The 15653-nt window shown below is 46.9% G+C and overlaps 1 protein-coding gene across 4 annotated transcripts in view; it reads left to right on the top strand.

The window, feature by feature from the left end:
* Positions 1–8753: 8753 nt before the first annotated feature.
* CREB1 (cAMP responsive element binding protein 1) overlaps positions 8754–15653 on the top strand; it is a 39921-nt gene continuing 33021 nt past the window's right edge. For 2 of the 4 annotated variants that reach the window (XM_074872950.1, XM_074872949.1), the window contains exon 1: positions 8755–9044. The gene's annotated coding sequence lies outside the window, so the exon portion shown is untranslated. Of the gene's footprint in view, positions 9045–15653 lie in introns of all 4 variants that reach the window. The other 2 variants (XM_074872951.1, XM_074872948.1) reach the window with 2 other exon arrangements.

Below are 15653 nucleotides of genomic sequence, written 5' to 3'. Positions count from 1 at the left end.
TAGTTATTTGAACCAAGGCTTCCTGCTTGCTGGTTTAAGTGTGATTCAAATCAGCTTAGAGTCATTTTCACTTAAGCCAGTGCATCTGGGTCAAAGCGTAATTAGGTGTGCAGAAAATGGTCCTGGTGGATAACAGGTGACGATAAACCCTGCCAGTGGGATGGACAATGGGGATGAGGATGGATGATGGGGGTGGACAATGGGGATGTGGCACCAGTTACGGGGCACAGTTAAAGTCTGCAGAGCCAAAATCAGTACCTGGACAACCAAATGGTTGAAACTTCCCATTTGCAGGGAGTTTGAGAGAAAGCATTGATCTTGGTTCATGTTGTCAGACAATGCTTTCCTCCTGACTGTGGAAGAGAAAATCAGTTCTTTTTAAGCTGATAAACACAGCCCAGCTGGGACCCAATTTGTTGTTTGGATATTACAGGCTGAGAGACAGACCGGAGTCCTGGCATGTTTTAAAGAAATTGTGGCTCCCTCATGCAGCTAAATTAGTAATAGATAGCACATGCCTGCGATGGAAACCGAAGAAGGCTAATGGTAATCCTTTCTCTTTTCCACCCACCCTCTTTTCTGCCCGCACTTTGCTTCAGATCAACCTGCACTACTTTTTAAGTGTTTCCACTGTTTTTTCTCTTCCAAGCAACCTCCCCCTCCTTCCCACAACTCCTGCAACCTGACTTTATAGTAAACGGACATGCTAAAATTGGAGCTGTTGAACATACATAAATATTTATTAAACCAAGACAGTGAGATAGTGATCCTGAAACCAAGCACCACACGCAGGCTCTCCTCTTTCTGCCACCACCGAAATTATTCACCAAATTAGCGTTTGCTAGCTTCTCACATGGAGAAAAGACAGCTAGGGAGGCGTAAGATTTATTTTTTTCAAAGTGTGAAAGTCAGTCTAAATAATATTTTCTATATGATAGGAACTGACTCAAAACCAACAGACTGTGCCAATAGAAATGGGGTATTTACCAGCAGAGCAGTGTAGAATATACCACCCCCAGCAGCCACCTTTAAGCTAAAATGTGGGCACTCAGGGCCAAAGCTGAGGGTATTTCCAAGAATTATTCCCTAAAAATTTCCCCTCCTCCGCATTTCACTCTGACAGCAATTACTGGTTTTGTTTTCGTTTTTCATTGCAGCTTTGACTTGCACTGTGCCTCATCCAACAGCTTTTTCCTCCATGTGCGGCAGAAGAAATCCCATTCCCATTTGAAAGGAAAAGCTCTCCAACCAGTGGGTCACTGGGAAGCCTGAACTCCTCCCTCGTGCACAGGACTGACATGGCCTCATGACAGCAATTGCTTCATGGCATACAGGGTCCCAGGTGAACACACAGTGCCTATCTACACCAGGTCAGTATCCCATTCATATTATATTTACCATCATTTTTTCTAGCTCTTAAAGCAACAGAAAGTTTTTGAGTATACCCAGGCCTACAAGCTGTGAAGTATGTGATAAAAGGGCCTAGTAAACAAGAAAAATGTCGCCATTGTTTGGAGTGTAACCAGGTATTTATAGCATGTCTAAGCTCCTCCCTGGTCAGCAATTCATTTTAGTTCTCCCTTCTGTGTGACAGTCCATCACGTGAAAACACAAGATGCTCCTCAAAGCTTATATGACCTTTAGAGGTTCGTCCCAAAGCAGTTTTGCTGACATCTGGCACACAAGGAACTTGCCATAAGATGGAATAACAACAATAACCAAGCTTCTGCTGGGCCATCATCTGTCAAACCCAAGGCAGGGAAAGAAGTACAGAGAAGGAGGGAAGCCAAAAGGCTGTACCTGAGCTTGTACTGCAGCACTGAGGCTAAGTCACACCTTCGCTAAGTCATGGAGGGGATGAAGATGGGGGCAAAGGAGGCAGCCTGGAGGTCAGGGGGTTTAGTGGGAACAGGATTCATCATTTATCTTTGAATGGGGGGCAGGGGGGGGCAGTCACTGGGACTCTGTGAGCCAGGATGTCTCTGCAATGAGAAGACACTGTGTGAAGAATTCAGTCTAAATTCACAAATTCACAGTTAACTCAGAACAAAGTAATCAAAACCAGAAATGGTTAAGTGGGGATTAAGTAGTGGTCAAGGAAAGTGAGAAGAAATTCAGCTTAATGAGGAAGACAAAGAAAACTGAAGCTATAGTGACAAGAAAACAGTGACTTTCAAGAGGCATTTTTTATAAACTGAAGGGAAAGCATAGACTTTTCCCTAGTCTGCATGGAGTTGTTCAGACAATTGGCTAGGCTGAACTTGCTGCAGTGTGCTCAGGGAGCCAGAAGATTTATTTTACTGGCTATGCTTAGAAAACACAGCACCCTGTCAAAGCATCGGAAAGCTGCTTGTGCTCATCTGTTTCTGCACTCCTGCCCTTGAAACATCCCCTTTGCTTCTGGGGGGGATGATATTTGATAATTCAGAAATGGGCTGTTATTTCGCAGAGAATGTAACCAAAGACGTTTGGGGCTCAGAAATTAATTGCTACGCCAGTCGGAGCGGGAAAATCCTGCTGCGGCAGCCTGCAAGCCAGGGAAGCTCCTCTGCTCCACACAAGGTGAGGCATGGTGGGGAATGGTGGTGTCCCTGGCTCGGGACAGAGGATTTCCCTTTCCCAGCTGCTCTGTCAGTGGAAGAAACGTGATCCTGCTCTGGCAGGATGGTGCAGCAGCGGGGCTCCATATTTCAAACTGCAGGGGTTAAGCAAAGTGACCAATTTCCTTGGCCTAATTGAGCATGCAATCTGCCTGCTTGTAAAGCCTGTATTTGGCCAAGAAGATTTATTACTTTTAGCAATGATGAATGTCCAAGAGCAGCGAGGGCAGACCTGAGCTGCAGTTCATTAACTTTAAGTGGGATGATGTTGAAAAACCATTTCTATTTTTGGTTACTTTGTTCTGAGTTAACTGTGAATTTAGACCTACTTCTGTAATAAAGTGCTCAGGCAGTCCAGTGAATCTTGTTCTCTGTGGCAGATACTAAACCTGTAGGGTTTTGTCCTTATCCTGATGAGTAAGCAGTTTTAGCTGGTCCTGAGAGGCTATGAAATGATAGAAGACTGCTCTGTACAGGAGTTTGAAGTTAAGCCTCCATCTATCTCAGAAGCAGAGACCGAAATGGAGGACTGACATGCCTTTGTCATTGGGTTTCAGAGTAACACCCAATTATTTATTATCTTCATCTTCTCCTCAGAAAGTCATCATCAGTTCAGTGCTTTGTCTGTGCTACTGAATGGCCACGTCCATCACAGGCGTATGGCAGCACCTCCTATCTTCCCCTATGTCTGATTTAAAATTGGTTGCTCTGTTTGTGTAGGATGGAAGGTGCAATGCAATACTCGTTACACTGAAAAGTGCTGGACGCTTTACTAACTGTCTAATGTAACATCCGTCCCTTTCCACATTCATTATTTGCAAATACTCTCCTTTTCTCCCTTTCCTTGGGAGAATATCCATTAGTGAATGTATCTGCAAAGCCTCAGAGCACGCCCTGCCTTCCTCTCCCCAGCAATACTTGTGCTTAATGTCATACAACACACCCTCTCTGTGTCCCTGCACCGCAAGACCACAATGATCCTCTAGAAATTGTCAGCGAGTGTTTGATGCCAAAAGATTATTTTGTTATAAATCGTTCCCAGAGGTGGCTGTGGCCTGTAAACAATACTTTTGTGTTGCTGTCTTTACAGCTGTGTGAAGATTCAAAATGCCTGTGTATCTGTGTTTCCACAAGAAATACTATCTTGCATGCTACCAGTGTCAGTAGTGTTGACTGCTCCAGATTGCATCGTATGCACTGTGGCTCTGCCACACCTTACAGCCAAGCACAAACCTTTTTTGATCTATATGTCACCCATTAGCCTCTACGAATCCTGGGCCACGGGCAATCAACCTGCAATGCTGTATGCAAGGAGTCCACTGCCCAGGGTAACCAACCTGGAAGCTGCAAAGCTAATGAATTTGCCTCTGAGGCTTAATTGTAAGAAAAGTAATTAATCTTGCTGGGTTTCACTCATCATCAAGCAAACTTTTGCTGATGAAGAAGAAAACTGCTGAGCATCCCAGTTCACTCCCCAAGTCAGCCTCTCCCTGTTGGACTTTGTGGGTAATTGGCACATCATTACTATCCCATTTTCTGCAGATTCCCCAAGAGGCAACGGTGAAAGGAGTGTGTAGATGTCAGTGAGGGAAGGGGGCTTTGCAGCTCAGACTTCCTATCCCACTCCCAAAGAAGTTCCAGTTTTGCTTAGCTCAGATGTGGTGAGAGGCAACACCCCCCCCCCCCCCCAGAATCGGTAAGGGAAGGACGAATGTGCAAAACAGCTGTCAAAAGGTTTCACAGCAACTGTGTGTGAGATGTTCAGCCAGCCCTGCCACTGAGCCAGCATGAGTCAGGGATGAATCCGGCTCCTCTCCATGTATGGTCTAAGCCTCAGCGATGGGGCAAGACATGAAGATAACAAAGACACACAACATTGGGCGAGATCTCAAATCACTTTAGGCATCTGGCCTATCCGAGGCATCTGTTTTAGTTTGAGATAAATTGCTCTCTTGAGTTGTCTGTTATACCAGGAGCCTACACTGGCTGGCTGCAAGATGCCCTTTGCAAACTCATCACTGAGCTAACAGACTTTCAGAGAAGTGCTCAGGAGCCGGCCAGAGAGCTGTGAGCGAGAGCAGGGCTCGCAAGAATCAGCAGGGTGCCAGAGTATCGGCCCCACATGGGCAGCAGGATCAGAGCCACGCAAGGAGCTGCCTAGCTATGTAAGGGGCAGTCCTGGCTGGTCTGGGGGACCAGGTATAATTCAATACCACCAGTGGCACTCTAATCACTCAGCTTGAGTGCGTTGCCCAGGTTTCTGATGGGAGCCGTTCACTGAGATCTGGTTAGTGCATTTTAGTTGCCTTTTGAGGACCAGAGTTTATTCCCTTAAAGGCTTATTGCTGTGATTCTTAAGGCTTGCTGCACAAGGGCGAGCAATCCAGTTCTGGGAAACACACTGACTTGTGGAAAACAGACTCTACAACTCAGAGAGTTATAAAGCAGGTATGTTTACTCCGGCGCCAGGGTGCAAGGGGATTTCTCCACAAAGCTTGCACACCCACAGCACATTTTACCAAAAACTGATAGAGTGTGGATATACATATTCATTGGATTACATAATACAAATATCCATACGCATAAGTAAGGCTGGGTTAGTTCTAAAGGCTGGTGTCAGCAGTTTATGTTCTCTTTGCGCCTGCGCATTGCCTCCTGGTGGGCGTCTTCGGGGTCTTTTGGAGGAAGGCTGGTAGTCTTTCTCACCTTGTACTTTTCCTCGGAGCATGCGCAGATTCTCTTATTCAATTTCTTGAATAACAAGAGTGGTTCCCACTGGTTTACCACCCCTATCTTATCTAAAAGCACCAGTCTATTAATTTCTACCACCCATATCTGGCTATCTATCCATAAACTTGCTAGAGCACATCTGCTTTCCAAGGACATGTCTCTTATTTTTACCAAACATAGTAATTCTTGGCAAGTTTCCACAGAAAACTGCTTTGTTTTGATGAACACAGTAGTCCTTGGTAAGCTTCCACAGAACAGTCAGGGCAAGCAGGATTATTAAGCAATATTCAGAAATCATTGTAAGTTGCTATAAGTCAGTAAGTTGCAAAGTAGGTGATCATTTCCTTGTATCAACACACAGGTGGAGAATGTATATGATTTTGGTCATGTGGGGGAGCAAAAGAAGTTGATGCATCACAAACATTAATACAAAGAGGAAAGGGAAGGATGGGAAAACAGATAAAGAAATGCATGAGTCAAACAAGAGACACTCAGATGGCTACATTTGTTCTGCTCATTATAAGTATTTCCTCACAGAAAGTACTTTACTCCTCCTAAGAGGAGCACAAAGGCTGATCCCTTACACTTTGATCTCAGAATCACTCCTTGAAAAGCAGGAGTTTTAGCAAACTTTAAAATCCACACAGCAAAATGTCCATGTTTTAGTTGAATTAAAACTTTTTTTAAAATTACCTAGTTTGGTTTACATCTGTATATTATGACCAAATGCATAGAAGATAATTTATTAAACACACATTGAAATATTAAAACTCTATGCCATGGGGCTAGAGTTCAAAAGTCAAAACATTATCAAAACCAACCCTCTACCTCAGTATCTAGTGGAGTGAAATGAGAAGGATGTGATTGTGAGACAAGCCTTTCACACCTCTACCGGTGATTTGGAGTGAGAAGCATTTCCATTCAATGTCAATGAACAGACCAAATTCGAAATATGGTGTGGGTGTGCATGCTGGTTTACTGAACTTTCTGCCCACAATGGAAATGGACAATGGAAAAGTACAACCAGCACTCAGGTCAGAAGATTAACGACGTCTGAAAACAAGAAATAGTTACAAGAAGGCCAGAAGAAAGGAACGTGCTCGTTAAGGAAGAGACTGATAAAGAAGGGACCTTTTGGAATTGCAAAAGCAGGAACTTATCTACTGGCTGTGTGCGGGTAGCAATGTTTGTGGAAAGTACCGAGGGGAGCTATTTTTAGAATGCACAACAGTATATAAGGGCTTGCTGCTATTTTTAGAAGGCACAAGAGTATATAAGGGCTTGCTTGCTAATAAAAGTTTGAGCTTGACTTCCAATCATATTGATTGTCTGTGGTCTTGTCTCCTGTGGCCTGCACGGGATTCGTCCCCGCAATACGGATTTTAGCTTTTTTGCCCATCTCAAAAGCTTTAAATGGCAGGAAAATTCTGCTCCTACTAGGAGTTGTAAAAGACCGATTTAGTGGATCGAGCTTTCATATCCTAGCAGACTCTAAAAAGAGAAATAATTTCCAAAAATTATATCAGCTGTACACTGCAGCCAGGATCGGGTGCGAGCCAAAGGCACAGTGCAGGTTCACAACACCCAGGGGGAGAAGCAGACACGGGGAGGGTGGCAGGCGAGGCTACGCTGTACTGCGACCTTGGAGCTCCTGCCTGCAGGCAGGGCAGAGGGAAAAGTGCAGCAGAAGCAGAAAATGAGATGTGGCCCAAGCTGTAGTATGTGTGGTCAGTAAAGCAATGTTTTATCAGCTTAAATTGAGCTGCATTTTTTTTAAATGTTGAAGGTGGGTTTTTTCAGTTTATTTTAGAATAACTGTAATCAACAAAATCAAATGCAAAGTAAACCTGTAATCGTTCTCTGCACTGTCTCTCGTGATTTTTCATGGAGTTAGATAAAACTCAGCATAATCAGTAAAATAACTCAGTAAAATCAGTTCAACCTTCTTGAGAAAACAAGACTTGACAAGAGCAAAACTAATTTCAGCCACGCACTGGTGTTGTCGGATGCAGTGTTTGCAGCAGTTACATCCTCGCAGGGTGGCCGTGCCAGGCTGGCTGCAGAAATGAACCAGATCTGGAGCTTCAAATCTTGTTATGTAGTGCCATCTTGAGGTTTTGTGAAACGAAAAGCAGTTTCTTCAAAGCTATGTATAGTTTTTATCTGGTTGTAGTTCGAGCAGTTCATTCTTCAGGGTGTATGATCAGGTGTGTTCAACTGCATTTGTGAACCAGAGAAGACGGGGCTGGACTCACCCAGCAGGAGCACCACTGGCCCCTTCCCTGCTCCATGGTGGCATCAACTTTTTGAAAAACCTTTCCTATAAAAAGTCCACCTATCCAGCATTTAAAACCCCCAGAGACAGACATCATGCTGGCACTGCAGATCAGGTTGAGGGCCACAGCATGTGGCTGCTCTTCTTCTCTGACAAGACACAAACTCCTATCTTGTCCCCTGCCCCGTTATGACAACATCTGTCCCTCCTGAGAGGTGGCACAGCACGGCGCTGGCGCCATGGGTGCAAACTGCCGCCTCAGCCACAGCTGCTCTGAAAATTGTGGTTTTACAGCTCCAGTGCCTGGTGCCTCTGCCAAAACAGATTTGCCCCTCCAGCAGCAGCGAAGGCCGGTTGCTCAGGACTGGGGGATTTCACGGGGATCTTGCGTTACAATGGAGCAGCAGTCACCCTGCGCCTGGTTTTGGGCTGCCATGGCTGGCCAGCCACTGGGGCAAAGAGGTCAGAGAGCAGGACGGAAGTCGCAGCCCAGAGCAAAAACCAGGCAGTAGAGGAAGGTTTAGAAGAGCAAGATGAAGGATGCGAGCGCTTCACCACGTGGTGAGGGGACGCCAGGCAGGCAGGAGGCACTGAGGCGGGGCAGAACGGCCTCACCGTGGCACCTCACCCGCCATGTTGTGCCTGGAAAGACAGGGGGTGGCTGGGTCTTGGGGCGAGGATCGGGAGGCCTGAGGAAGGGGGCCGGAGGAAGGGGGCCTGGGCGGCTGCCCTGGCAGTGGGGTGCCCAGGGAGGGGATCCCCCGCGGGGAGAGGGGGCAGCCCCGCGGGGCCGGGGCGGCAGCTCCCCCGGGCGCCAGCGCGTGCGTGGGGACGCGCCTGGTGAATTGGGAGGTGCCGGCGCCCTCCGCAGGGTCTCCGGGGGCGACGGGCCCGCGCTCGGCCGCGCTCCTCCGGCGCGGCTCGGCCCTTTCCGTGAGCGCTCGCGGTTCCCCGGCCCCCTCGGCCCCGCTCGCGCGTGGGGGGGTGGGGGGGGGCCGGGCGCGCCCACCCCCCCCCGGCCCCGCGGGGTTCTTTCCGCGCGGGCTGCCCCGGGCGGAAGCGCCGTTCGCGCCTTCCCGCGGCCGCTCGGCTCTTTCCGCCTCCCCTCCGGGGCGCTTCGTTCGTTTCCGCGGCCGCTCGGCTCTTTCCGCGGGGGCCGGCGGCGCGCTCGGCCGTTCCCGCCGCCTGCCGGGCGCTCGGCGTTTTCCGTGAGCGCTCGGCGATTTCCGTGCGGGCCGCGGCGCGCTCGGCGCTTGCTCCCTGGCTGGCGCTCCTCAGTCGGCCGCTGCCTGCCTGTCGCCGGGCTGGGAGCGCCTGTGTGTGTGTGAGTGACGCGGCGGAGGTGTAGTTTGACGCGGTGTGTTACGTGGGGGAGAGAATAAAACTGCGGCGAGATCCTAGGCGCGAACGAAAGCAGTGACGGAGCAGCCTGGTAACCGGTAAGAGGAGGAAGGCGCCCAGCAAACAGGGGCGGGGGGGAGGGAAGGAAATGGAGCCCGGCGGGGACCAGGGGAGCCGCCGGGCGGCAGGACGCGGGGGCCCGGCCTTGCACCGCCCGCGGGAGGGGCGCCCGCTTTAAAGATGGAGCCGAGCCCTGCAACATCCCCGCCGCCGCCGCGCCGCGAACAAAGGATAATGGCGGATGGGAGCCGGCCCCGGCGGCGGCGGCGGCCGCCACGGCCGGGCGGCGGCGGCGACTCTGGCGGCAGCCAGCGGCGGCGCTCAGCGCGGCGGGGAAGGGGGATCGCGCCCCCCGGCCCCAGGAGGAGGCGGCGGAGGAAGACGACGAGGGGGGAGCGGCGGCGGCGAGGGGCGCCCGCGCACCCACCCGCGCCCCCTCCGCGGCGGGGCGCCCCCTCCCCGCGCCGCCCCTCCGTCTGCGCCTCAGCCCGCGTCCCCGCCGCCGCGCAGCCCCTCGCCCTCCCCCCGGCGCTGCCCGCCTCGGTCGGCGGCGGCCCCGGGCGCGGCCTCCCGGCCCCGGCGGGCTCCGGGGACGCGAGGCCGGCCGGGGCGGCGGGCAGCCCTCCTGCGGGGCCGCCCCGGACCCCGCCGCCCGCCGCCCCGCGCCCGGAGAGTTTCGCTTCCCCGGTGACCCGAGTGCGCTGTACAAATAAATAAACAAACTCTTGCCGTGATGGAAGCGAGGACGTGGGGCGCTCCTAGGCTCTGTAACACGCTCCTAGGCTCTGTAACGAGAAGTTTTTAATAAAATCTGTGGACAGAAGCTCGGGCCAGCGCTTGGTCTGGTGGTTTACTTTTATTTGCAGCGTGGGGCACGGGCCGTCTCCGGGCGGCTGCGGAGGGGTAATGGGACTCGGTCACCCAACACCGCGCTCGGGGGAAATAACCGAGGGAAGAGCTTTAAGCCCGATGCGCAGATCACGTAACAGAGAGACGGTTCCCTTTTGCTGCGTTCTTTCTTTCCTGTTAGTATTTTTAACCCAAAGTGAACTTGAGCCTCGCTGTGGCTGGTAAATCACGGTTTGGGATTTGCTTTTGCCAGTTTTCCCCAGACTCTTAGGTGCTGCACAGCGAGCAGGATTTGACCTCTATCTCTGCTTTAATAGCAAATGTCAACTCGGCTGCCTTTTCCACCTTACACCAGCCTTGCCTTGCTGCAGCTGTGAGGGTTTTTTCCCATTTTGTTGCCTAGAATAGAAGACATTATTTTGACTTTTATTTCTACTTTCAAAACCTGGATATCTGCATTTTTGGGTACAGTAGTAAAGTAAAAATAATGTGGCAGTCTTCTTAAAAAAGCTTTTTTTAACCAAAGGTTGTTACACCTCTCAAATGTATACAGGGATAAAAAATTTTTATAGGTCATATGACTTCTTCCCAAAAACTTTTTTTTTTTTAAATTCTCCCTCTTAAATATTGAAATGCCTGCACATAATCTGCTTCTGGAATAACACCTGTCATAATTTCTTTTTTTCCTTGGGATTAGAAACAAGTTTCCTGGTTTTTAAATAAAGGACTAGAAGCTTATTTAGGAATATCAAATATCTCTGTTTAGTCCCGTTGTGACCACCAAACACTGTTGCAGAGTACAGGAATATTGAGACTCTACTTGCTGTTTTCCCTGTATCAACAAATGGGTATCTTAACAGTAAAATGTGAAGTCACTGAAATAAGTTTTTATTCAAGATGGCTATTTGTGATTCACATGTGTAGATAGGCCTGGCCTGCCTTTCTGTTTTCTGTCACTTCCACCACTTCTTTTGAAATGAAGGCCAAAGGTGGTCTATATCACTTCACTCTGAATAATACCAACATGAAAATAGGGCTTCTAAAGTTGCAATTGATTAATAGACATCTGAGGACTTCAGTAAGCAATGTAGCTGTTGATAGTGATTAAAGAGAGTGTAGTTGGTGTATTTCATTCATTCTTGGTTTGATGGAATATGCACTTCATTTTAAATACAAAAATGCGATAGTAAATCCCTGCTTGTTTTTTGTAGCTTCAGAAACACAACATTTTATTTATCCTATGTCGTAATAGAGTGGAAGACTCTCAGATCCATATTTGCTAACACAGATCTCTGCATTTCCTCACCCGCTTTGTATACTCACAGATCAGAGAGAAAAGGGAACAGGGAGGTGGTTGTGTATTTGCTAAGCATCCCTTACAGGTGACCTAAAATGAAATATTTGCATGTAGGAAAGAAGGGTGTAATAATTTTTAATGCTTTAATTTCATTGATAGAACATCAGTGTTTAGATTAGTACTCTCAGCTTTGTGTCTGGATCTGCAATAAATGGTATGCATCTGATCTATATGTAATTTTTTTTTTCTCCCATTATTTTGGTGGTAAGGGTGTCTGTAACCCAGGTAAAAAAAAATCCCAAAGGTCTGAAAGGGGAGAGGGGTCTGCTGATACAGAAAATTTAGAAGCATCTCATTTAGACTGTCAAGTCATCAATCTGTCTGTTTCCTGGAAGCCTGCACCAGCGCAGCTATTGCTGGTACTGATGTCAAATATAAAATATTCTGTAGTAGCTGATCTTATTCTGGAAAGTAGGAGTTCTGCTGCAGTAAGAAACAGCCTCTTGCCTAAGTGCAGCTACAGCTCTGTAGGTGCAGATTTTGATAGCAGACAAGGCCCTGACTAGGAATTTCTGTTGACACCCTTTTGAAACAAATGGGATATTCACACTTCACCTCTATTTTCGGATCTCTGGAAGCAAGTGGAGATCAATTACTCATGCCACACTTCTCAGGGCTTTTGTGCTGTGAGAAGACCGTGCTAGCTTTCTGCCACTAATCTAAAGTTAGTTTCAGGGGACATGACAGCAATCCTCATCTACAGAAACAACCCTACAGAATTTGGTTTGAGCTCTCTGGTGCCCTACCTGCATACAGTTGAATTTTCATGAGAAGGCAGTGATTTTTCTCTGAATCAAAAATTGTGTTGCCTCATCTGCAGTCTGTGTGGTCATATTTCATGGTGATTATGAAAACCTGAGCAATCTGCGGTTAACAATCTTTGTACATCACCCAGCATGAAGGCATTGGTACCTATTTTCTTCTGCAAAACTTTTAGATCACTTGGTTGTACCACAGTTAAAAAGGTGAGTGAGAACAAATATGGCACCTTCCATTTTTCCATGTTTCTAAAACAGACTTGTCAGCTGTGCAGGGGATGAAGATGTGTCAGGGTTTAGTTGGTCTTGTAGGTAAAAAAGCATTTGAAAACAAAGATTTTCTCATTTCATGCTGCTGCTGTTTTTTTCTGGCAGTGCTGGATTTAGAGTATCCTGTGCAAAGTGGAGAGAATAGAAAACTAGGTGGTGGAAGAGCCACTTAAAGGGGAGAGGGTAAAGAATTTGAAGGAAACATGTTCCTGTTTGGATGCATGTATATATCTCATATATATATAAAAAAAAATGTAGAAATTTACATACAAATTTAAAGAAGCACTGATGCTTGTTAGGTACTCTCAATGATTTTGAGTGCAGTGCATAGGTACAGGGTTTCTTTTACCACCTGAGATAATAAGCATACCTGGTTTTCTCCTGAGAGTATTATGAGATTTGGCATAAATCAAGCCCATTAGGTAAAAGATGGAAAAACAGTTCCAGTGGTAGGAGAGTCCTGCCAATTGTTGTTCTGGATTTTCATTACTTTTCAATTGGTCTCTCACACAAGACACACTAGCTGGTTTAGACAAAACTGCAGAAAGCCTTATAATGAACTATTTTGAAGCTACCTTCATGCAGGAAACTGAAACAAAAATGTCTACCCTTGATGTTTTCACACTTTTTGGAGGGGAGAGTTCAAGTGACGTGTAAAAAATCTCAGATACTCTGTTGTTCCAGTGATAGCTTGTTTGGTCAGTGAGGTTATCGGCAAAATTTTTTTCCCTGCATTTGGAAGAACTGTAAAGCTGGGTTGTATTTTCCTCTTTTGGCAGAAACTTTTTCAGATAGCTTTCTAAACTTAGAAAAGAGCAGGTTCTTTCCTTGAGCAGACTCAAAAAAAAAAAACAGAAATCCAGGAATTTAGTTAATCTGCTGCCTGATGGACTGAAACCATAGTTCCACATACATTTTTTTGACAGTAGTATTGGCTGAAGCATAGTCCATGTCTGGTGATCATGTCTTCTTCATTGCACTAGCACAGATGTTTGGGCTACTCCACGGTAGACCTGACTGGGGAAATGATCCAGCAGGGTGAGGGGTGGGGAGCCTGATTATTTTTCACCTGGATCATTCACACCCCTGGTTGCTGCCAGCATAATCAGGGGAAGGGATGGGACTGGAATGAGCAGGAAGATAAGGGCAGCTCAAACAGCAGCACTGCTAAATGAGAAAATGCAGCCTACATTAAAAAATGTAAATTATTACTGTGTTTATAACTAAGCTGGATGGCACAGATCCTGTTGTGGTGGCTCTTGCTGCAGCACTGGAGCATTTAGCTAAGTTTAAGTTTTTACGTGTGCCTAAATATGAGCAAATGAACATGAGCAACAGCTGTTCCCAAACTTCAATATCATGCCTACCTAGTTTGTTGTGCTACTTATTTACTTGACTTAAATGCCTTTTGTGTGTTTTTTTAACAACGATTACGTTCACTTCCTCAGTCCTGTTCTCACACGTTTTGTTCTAACCTTCCGTCACCATTCTCTGCAGCTCTTTGCTGCAATCTTCTTAATCATCTCTCTAGCAACTCTGCAACCTCCTGTGACATTTTGGCTCCAATATTACATGCATTTTTTCTGAAAGATGCTACCCTAAATCTTTTCTTGTTCTCTACTGCTATTTCAATATCAATTGGCTTTTGCTTTCCCTTGCACCTTTCCTAGGGCTTGAATGTAAAATCTCTTCTCATCTAGCTTATCTTTTATACCCCATGGAATAATGGATGAGAAGCGTTATTTTCTGAGCCTTTTCCTTCCTCTGGCTCTGTGTAGCTGGCCCAATCTCAAACTCTGCTGGTGCCTGTCCATTCCTCCAAGGGACATGTAATATGAGCAGGGTTTGTAAATTTATGCCTTTGTAGATTGTAGAGAGCTTTCTTTTGGAAAAAAGCCTAGGGCATTACTATAGAAGTAGGACCCCTGCCCCTCTTTGTGAAACTCATCTGAATTTTTCTGCTTTGTGCTGATAGGAAAATTCTGGGAGATACCAAGGGAGGGAAGATGTGAAAAAGGGCACTGTGTACTAGCGCCCCAGCATAATACCAACAGAAGTCGTCTGTTGCTGTGGTTTCATCTGAGCAGATACAACTGTATGTGACTCTCCAGAGACAGACATCTTACTCCTTCCTTCTCTCCTGCTCCTGGTTGTATGATGTTCGGCCATCCCTTATGTTGTAGGTAAAATCTAACGAGCCAGTTCAAATCACTAACCCAGGAGAAAACCACACTGTTTTGTTAGGTTAGTTTTCTTCCGTGTGAGTGAGCTGAATCGGTTGGTGATTGGGATGCTTTTAGTACCAACACTGGTGCAAATTTGCAGGGAGACTGTAGGGAAAGAAAGGAGGAGGATACAACTTTCTCCCTTCAGCAGCAGAGAGCTGGATCACCAGACCCATCTTGGGGAACTGCAGCGCATCCATGATTCGGTGTGAAAGAAGGAAGAGTTGGGCTCTGTCCATGGTGATCAGAGCCACATCAGTTTGTCTTTGCAGTTAGGAAAGCTAGAACACAGTAAGTGTCTCAGTTGAAGAAAAGGAAAGTTTCCCTCTTGAAAGCCTGGTGACACCCGTGTGGTTGAACTAACTACTCCTTATCAGAGGCGGGTTTCAGTCTTCTCAAGCGGTTAGATCAGTGTAACTCTTAGGTCCCTTTCTTAATGAGGAGCTCAGTCAGAGGGGGAGAATGATATATAACATTTCTTTAACCAAGCCCAAGTTGAAAGATGAAGCTCCAGAAGGGGTCCAGGTCCAACACCTTGGTGTAAATCCTGTCAGTTGGCCCAAGAGACCTGGGTGGTGAGCTCGCTTTAGTTTCACTGTTACTATAAACTGATAGATGCCTTGGCCTGTCTTCCTGATTTTAAAATAATAATTGTGGCTGAAGCTACTAGCATGGAAGCTGTAGCGTAAAGTTAATGTGGAGTGTATAATCAGTGCACGTTATCTTCGGCTGGGTAGAAGAAGTGTGTTATCTGCTGCAAACAACAGCTTTATCAGCAGTGTGGCTGTTTGAAAAATGTGTGTCTCTGCCCAGTCCTCAGAAAGCTAATGTTGACTATATAAAAAATAATCATCTTGTTACCAGCCTCCCTCTCTGCTTAAGAGTCATTAGTAAAACCGTAGTAATCAAATTACAGAATATAGATGTTTTCTTCAGCATCTTTGTTGACTTCCCATAGTCTTGTAACCATGATGTGATCTACTTTGCTTTCATTGGCAGGCCTGGCTGCAGCAGGGTAGACTCTGCTCCACCTTCCCTGTTCCTGCTCCTGTGCCAGTAGCACCTGTATGACTGTCTGTGAGGCAGTGAACTGGATTGGAGAACTGGTCCAGGATAAAAATAAGTTGCATTTTCTGGTCTGTCTGTAGCACAAATTGGTTGCCGAGTTCCATTTACTACACAGCCTCA

The sequence above is a fragment of the Strix uralensis genome, chromosome 6 (genome assembly GCF_047716275.1).
Source record: "Strix uralensis isolate ZFMK-TIS-50842 chromosome 6, bStrUra1, whole genome shotgun sequence".
NCBI lineage: Eukaryota > Metazoa > Chordata > Aves > Strigiformes > Strigidae > Strix > Strix uralensis.
The sequence above is the reverse complement of the archived record's forward strand: the minus strand, read 5'-3'. Positions and strand labels throughout refer to the sequence as shown.